Source organism: Tachyglossus aculeatus, chromosome 4 (genome assembly GCF_015852505.1).
Source record: "Tachyglossus aculeatus isolate mTacAcu1 chromosome 4, mTacAcu1.pri, whole genome shotgun sequence".
NCBI classification, from domain to species: Eukaryota; Metazoa; Chordata; class Mammalia; order Monotremata; family Tachyglossidae; genus Tachyglossus; species Tachyglossus aculeatus.
The window spans coordinates 96781913-96788463 of record NC_052069.1 but is presented as its reverse complement, the minus strand read 5'-3'; positions in this window follow the sequence as shown (position 1 = coordinate 96788463).

Sequence of the window (6551 nt, the reverse complement as noted above, 5' to 3'; positions counted from 1 at the left end):
CAAGGCCCGCCCCTCCACCGAATCCCCACCCCCTCGGTGGGCGGGGCCGTCTCTGCTCCAACGCGCGCATGCGTGCTGGGGGGCTGGGGGGAGAGAAGGTTCGCAGCCCCGTGGCTTCATTCATTCATTCAATCAATCAATCAATCAATCAATCAATCAATCAATCAATCGTATTTATTGAGCGCTTACTATGTGCAGAGCACTGTACTAAGCGCTTGGGAAGTACAAATTGGCAACACATAGAGACAGTCCCTACCCAACAGTGGGCTCACAGTCTAAAAGGGGGAGACAGAGAACAGAACCAAACATACCAACAAAATAAAATAAATAGGATAGAAATGTACAAGTAAAATAAATAAATAAATAAATAGAGTTATAAATATGTACAACCATATATACATATATATAGGTGCTGTGGGGAAGGGAAGGAGGTAAGATGGGGGGATGGAGAGGGGGACGAGGGGGAGAGGAAGGAAGGGGCTCAGTCTGGGAAGGCCTCCTGGAGGAGGTGAGCTCTCAGTAGGGCCTTGAAGGGAGGAAGAGAGCTAGCTTGGCTGGTGGGCAGAGGGAGGGCATTCCAGGCCCGGGGGATGACGTGGGCCGGCGGTCGATGGCGGGACAGGTGAGGACGAGGCACGGTAAGGAGATTAGCGGCAGAGGAGCTGTTTATTCATGTTTATTGATGGTGATGATGGCATTTATTAAGCGCTTACTATGTGCAGGGCACTGTTCAAAGCGCTGGGGAGGTTACAAGGTGATCAAGCTGTCCCACGGGGGGCTCACAGTCTTAATCCCCATTTGACAGATGAGGGAACTGAGGCCCAGAGAAGTTAATCAATCAATCGTATTTATTGAGCGCTTACTGTGTGCAGAGCACTGTACTAAGCGCTTGGGAAGTACAAGTTGGCAACACATAGAGACGGTCCCTACCCAACAGTGGGCTCACAGTCTAAAAGGGGGAGACGGAGAACAAAACCAAACGTACTAACAAAATAAAATAAATAGAATAGATATGTATAAGTAAAATAAATAGAGTAATAAATATGTACAAACATATACATATATACAGGTGCTGTGGGGAAGGGAAGGAGGTAAGATGGGGGGGAATGGAGAGGGGGACGAGGTGAGCCCACTGTTGGGGAGGGACTGTCTCTATATGTTGCCAACTTGTACTTCCCAAGCGCTTAGTACAGTGCTCTGCACACAGTAAGCGCTCAATAAATACGATTGATTGATTGATTTATTAAGCGCTTACTATGTGCAGGGCACTGTTCTAAGCGCTGGGGTGGTTACAAGGTGATCAAGCTGTCCCACGGGGGGCTCACAGTCTTAATCCCCATTTGACAGATGAGGGAACTGAGGCACAGAGAAGTTAAGAAGTTAAGGCACAGTTTCTAGGCTGTGAGCCCACTGTTGGGTAGGGACCGTCTCTATATGTTGCCAACTTGTACTTCCCAAGCGCTTAGTACAGTGCTCTGCACACAGTAAGCGCTCAATAAATACTACTGATTGATTGATTGATTGATTGAGCGCTTACTGTGAGCGGTAATTCCCCCCAGCTGGGAACTGCCCAGTCGCCGCCTACCGCCAGGCCCCGCCTGGGCCCTTGGATAATAATAATAATGAAAATAATAATAATGATGACATTTGTTAAGCGCTTACTATGTGCCAAGCACTGTTCTAAACGCTGGGGGGATACAAGGTAATCAGGTTGTCCCACATGGGGCTCACAGTCTTAATCCCCATTTTACAGATGAGGTAACAGGCCCAGAGAAGTGAAGTGACTTGCCCAAAGTCACACAGCTGACAAGTGGCGGAGCGGGATTAGAACCCATGACCTCTGACTCCCAAGCCAGGGCTCTTTCCACGGAGCCAAGCTACTTCTCAGCCGGTTGGATCAGCGGCTGCAGCTCAGGACTTGGTTTCTCTTACACGCTCTTCCCCATCGTGTGCCTTCCGCGCCCCCCACCCCTCGTTCATTCATTCAGTCAGTCAATCGCATTTAGAGAAGCAGTGTGGCTTAGTGGAAAGAGGACAGATTTGGGATTCAGAGGTAATAATAATAATAATAATAATAATAATAATAATAATAATAATAATAATAATAATTGTATTTGTTAGACGCTTACTACGTGCCAAGCACTGTTCTAAGCACTGGGGGAGATACAAGGTCATCAGGTTGTCCCACGTGGGGCATATTTACTATTTACTTTGTTAATGATGTGCATATAGCCATAATTCTATTTGTTCCGACTATTTTGACACCTGTCTACATGTTTTGTTTTGTTGTCTGTCTCCCCCTTCTAGACTGTGAGCCCGTTGTTGGGTAGGGGCCGTCTCTATATGTTGCCGATTTGTACTTCCCAAGCGCTTAGTACAGTGCTGTGCACACAGTAAGCGCTCAATAAATATGATTGAATGAACGAATTAATCCCCATTTTCAAGAGGAGGGAACGGAGGCACAGAGAAATCTTATTAATGATGTGTATATAGCTATAATTCTATTTATTTTGATGGTATTGACACCTGTGACTTGTTCTGTTTTGCTGCCTATCTCCCCCTTCTAGACTGAGAGCCCGTTGTTGGGTAATAATCATGATGGCATTTGTTAAGTGCTTACTATGTGCAAAGCACTGTTCTAAGGGTAGGGACTGTCTATATGTTGCCGAATTGTACTTTCCAAGCGCTTAGTACAGTGCTCTGCACTCAGTAGACGCTCAATAAATACCATTGAATTAATGAGAAGTGGCTGGCCCAAAGTCATACAGCTGGCAAGTGAAGAGCAAGGATTCGAACCCACAACCTCTGACTCCCAAACTCGTGCTCTTTCCGTTGAGCGACAGCACGAGTTCTAATCCCGGCTCCTCCACGTACCAGCTGTGTGACTTTGGGCAAGTCACATTACCGACTGTGAACCCCACGTGGGACAACCTAATAACCTTGTATCTATCCCAGCGCTTAGAACAGTGCTTGGCACAAATCTTTCCCATCACTATAAACCACACCTCCCTATCCTGTCTATCTCACAAGTCAGAATCAGACACGTTCCCTGTCCACAATTATCCATTTATTCAATCGGATTTATTGAGCGCTTACTGTGTGCAGAGCACTGTATGAAGCTGTGAGCCCCCGTGGGACAACCTCATCACCTTGTAACCTCCCCCAGCGCTTAGAACAGTGCTTTGCACATAGTAAGCGCTTAATAAATGCCATCATTTATTTTTATTTTATTATACTAAGCGCTTGGGAAGTACAATTAAATAACAATCAGTTGTATTTATTAATAATAATAATTATGGTATTTGTTAAGTGCTTACTATGTGCCAAGCAGTGTTCTTGAAGGCTTACTGTGTGCAGAGCACTGTACTAAGTGCTTCGGAGTCATTCATTCATTCATTCAATCATTTATTGCTTATTGAGTGATTATTAGAGAAATAGTGTGGCTCAGTGGAAAGAGCATGGGCTTTGGAGTCGGAGGTCATGGGTTCGAATCCCTACTCTGCCACAAGTCTGCTGTGTGACCTTGGGGAAGTCATTTCACTTCCCTGAGCCTGTGACCTCATCTGTAAAATGGGGATTAAGATTGTGAGCCCCACGTGGGACAAACTGATCACCTTGTATCCCCCCCAGCGCTTAGAACAGTGATCTGCACATAGTAAGCGCTTAACAAATGCTATTAAATAAACAAATAAATGAATAAGAGCTTGGGAAGTACAAGTTGGCAACATATAGAGACGGTCCCTACCCAACAACGGGCTCACAGTCTAGAGTCATTGTGGGCAGGGATTTTCACTCATTATTGCAGTATTGTACTTTCTCAATCGTTTAGTACAGTCCTCTGCACACATGACATAGTGGATAAAGCACAGGCCCGGGAGTCAGAAGGTTGTGGGTTCTAATCCTACCCCTCCAGTTGTCTGCTGTGGGACCTTAGGCAAGTCACTTCACTTCTCTGTGCTTCAGTTCCCTTATTTGTAAAATGGGATTGAGACTGTGAGCCCCATGTGTGACAGAAACGGCATCTAACCCAATTTGCTTGTACCCACCCCAGCGCTTAGTACAGTATCTGGCACATAGTAAGCGCTTGACAAATACCATTATTATTATTATTAATAATAAGTATGATTCAATGAATGAATGAGAGTATACTATAACAGGGTTGGTAGACATATTCCCTGCCCACAAGGACCTTCCCATCTACAGGGGGAGGCAGACATCATTATAACGATCTTACAGGCCAGAGGAAGGAACGTTTCTGGGGAAACCAAGCGCTTAGTACAGTGCTCTGCACACAGTAAGCGCTTAATATTGATCTATTTATCTATTTTGATGCTATTGATGCCTGTCTACTTGTTTTGTTATCTGTCTCCACCTTCCAGACTGTGAGCCCGTTGTTGGGTAGGGACTGCCTCTGTCTGTTGCCGAATTGTACTTTCCAAGCGCTTAGTAAAGTGCTCTACACACAGTAAGCGCTCAATAAGTACGACTAAAAGAATGAATGAAACCAGCCAGGCTGGTTTCCAACGTGGGCCTTGAAGAGAAGGCCCTCGCGGCGTAGTGGCGCCCTAACGCCAGCAGAGGGCAGCAGAACCGCGCCCCGCACCGGTTATTATTATTATTTTATAATATTATAATTATAATATTGTAATATAATATAATAATAATATTATTATTAAATAATATTATTATTTTGGTATTTGTTAAGCGCTTACTATGTGCCAAGCACTGTTCTACGCGCTGGGTAGGCACAAGGTAATCACGTTGTCCCACATGGGGCTCACAGTCTTAATCCCCATTTTCCAGATGAGGTAACTGAGGCACAGAGAAGTTAAGTGACTTGCCCAAAGTCACACAGCTGATAAGTGGCGGAGCTGCGATTAGAACCCACGACCTCTGACTCCCAAGCCCGTGCTCCTTCCACTAAGCCACGCTGCTTCTCAATCAATCAGTGGTCTTCATTGAGCCCTCACTGGGCACAAAGCACTGTACTACTACTACTACTAATAATAATGGCATTTTATTAAGTGCTTACTATGTGCAAAGCACTGTTCTAAGCGCTGGGGAGTTTACAAGGTGATCAGGTTGCCCCACGTGGGGCTCACAGTCTTAATCCTCGTTTTACAGTTGAGGGAACTGAGGCCCAGAGAAATTAAGTGACTTGCCCAAAGTCACACAGCTGACAAGTGACAGAGCCGGGATTTGAACCGATGACTAAGCACTTGGGAGAGAACACTACAACAGAGTTGGGATCCTCTAATCAGCCAGTCGTACCACTTATCAGTTGTGTGACTGTGACCAAGTCACTTCACTTCCCTGGACCTCAGTGACCTCATCTGTAAAATGAGGATTGAGACTGTGAGCCCCATGTGGGACAGGGACTGTGTCCAACCCAATTTGCTTGTATTCCCCCCTACCCCCACTCCCCAGCGTTTAGTACAGTGTCTGGCACATAGTAAGTGCTTAAGAAATACCACAATTGTTATTATTGAGAGCTTACTGTGTGCAGAGCACCGTACTTAGACCACTGGGAGAGGACACAATACAATATAAAAATCACATTTCCTGCCCACAAGGATCTTACAGTCTAGAGGGGGAGACAGACATTAATATAAATAAATAAATGACAGATATAGACATTAGTGTTGTGGGGCTGCGGTGTTGGGGGGTGGATAAAGGAAGCAAGTCAGGGAGACATAGAAGGGAGTTAAAGAATCCTCTAGTCCCTCTAAACTGTGAGCTAGTTGTGGGTTGGAAATGTGTATACTAACTCTGTTATATTGTAATAATAATAATAATGGCATTTGTTAAGCGATTACTATGTGCAAAGCACTGTTCTAAGCGCTGGGGAGGATACAAGGTGATCAGGTTGTCCCACATGGGGCTCACAGTCTTAATCCCCATTTTCCAGATGAAGTAACTGAGGCACAGAGAAATTAGGTGACTTGCCCAAAGTCATACAGCTGACAAGCGGCAGAGTCGGAATTTGAACCCATGACCTCTGATTCCCAAGCCCATGCTTCTTCCAGTGAGCCACGCTACTTCTCTAAAGACTCACCCTTGTTATCTCACCCTTGCCCAAAATATAACCGTTTAAGATGCATCTGATATTAGTTGTATATCAATTCTACTGTGACTAGTGACCTAAGGGAAAATGGCTTTCTTACTTCTCGGGATGTAGGGGGGGAGATATGGCATCATAATCTTGCACTGGTCTTTTGTCTAAGCAGAGTCTGGGAGGCAAAATGGTTTGGACACTTCTCGTGTCACTGTATGTCACAATCTGGCAGGGTGGAAGGGGTGGGGGGGTGGGGAAAGAGTCACTTTTTTATCCGTGGCTCAGTGGAAAGAGCATGGGCTTTGGAGTCAGATGTCATGGGTTCAAATCCCGCTCCGCCGATTGTCAGCTGTGTGACTTTGGGCAAGTCACTTAACTTCTCTGTGCCTCAGTTACCTCATCTGTAAAATGGGGATTGAGATTGTGAGCTCCATGTGGGACAGCCTGATCACCTTGTATACCCCCAGCGCTTAGAACAGTGCTTTGCACATAGTAA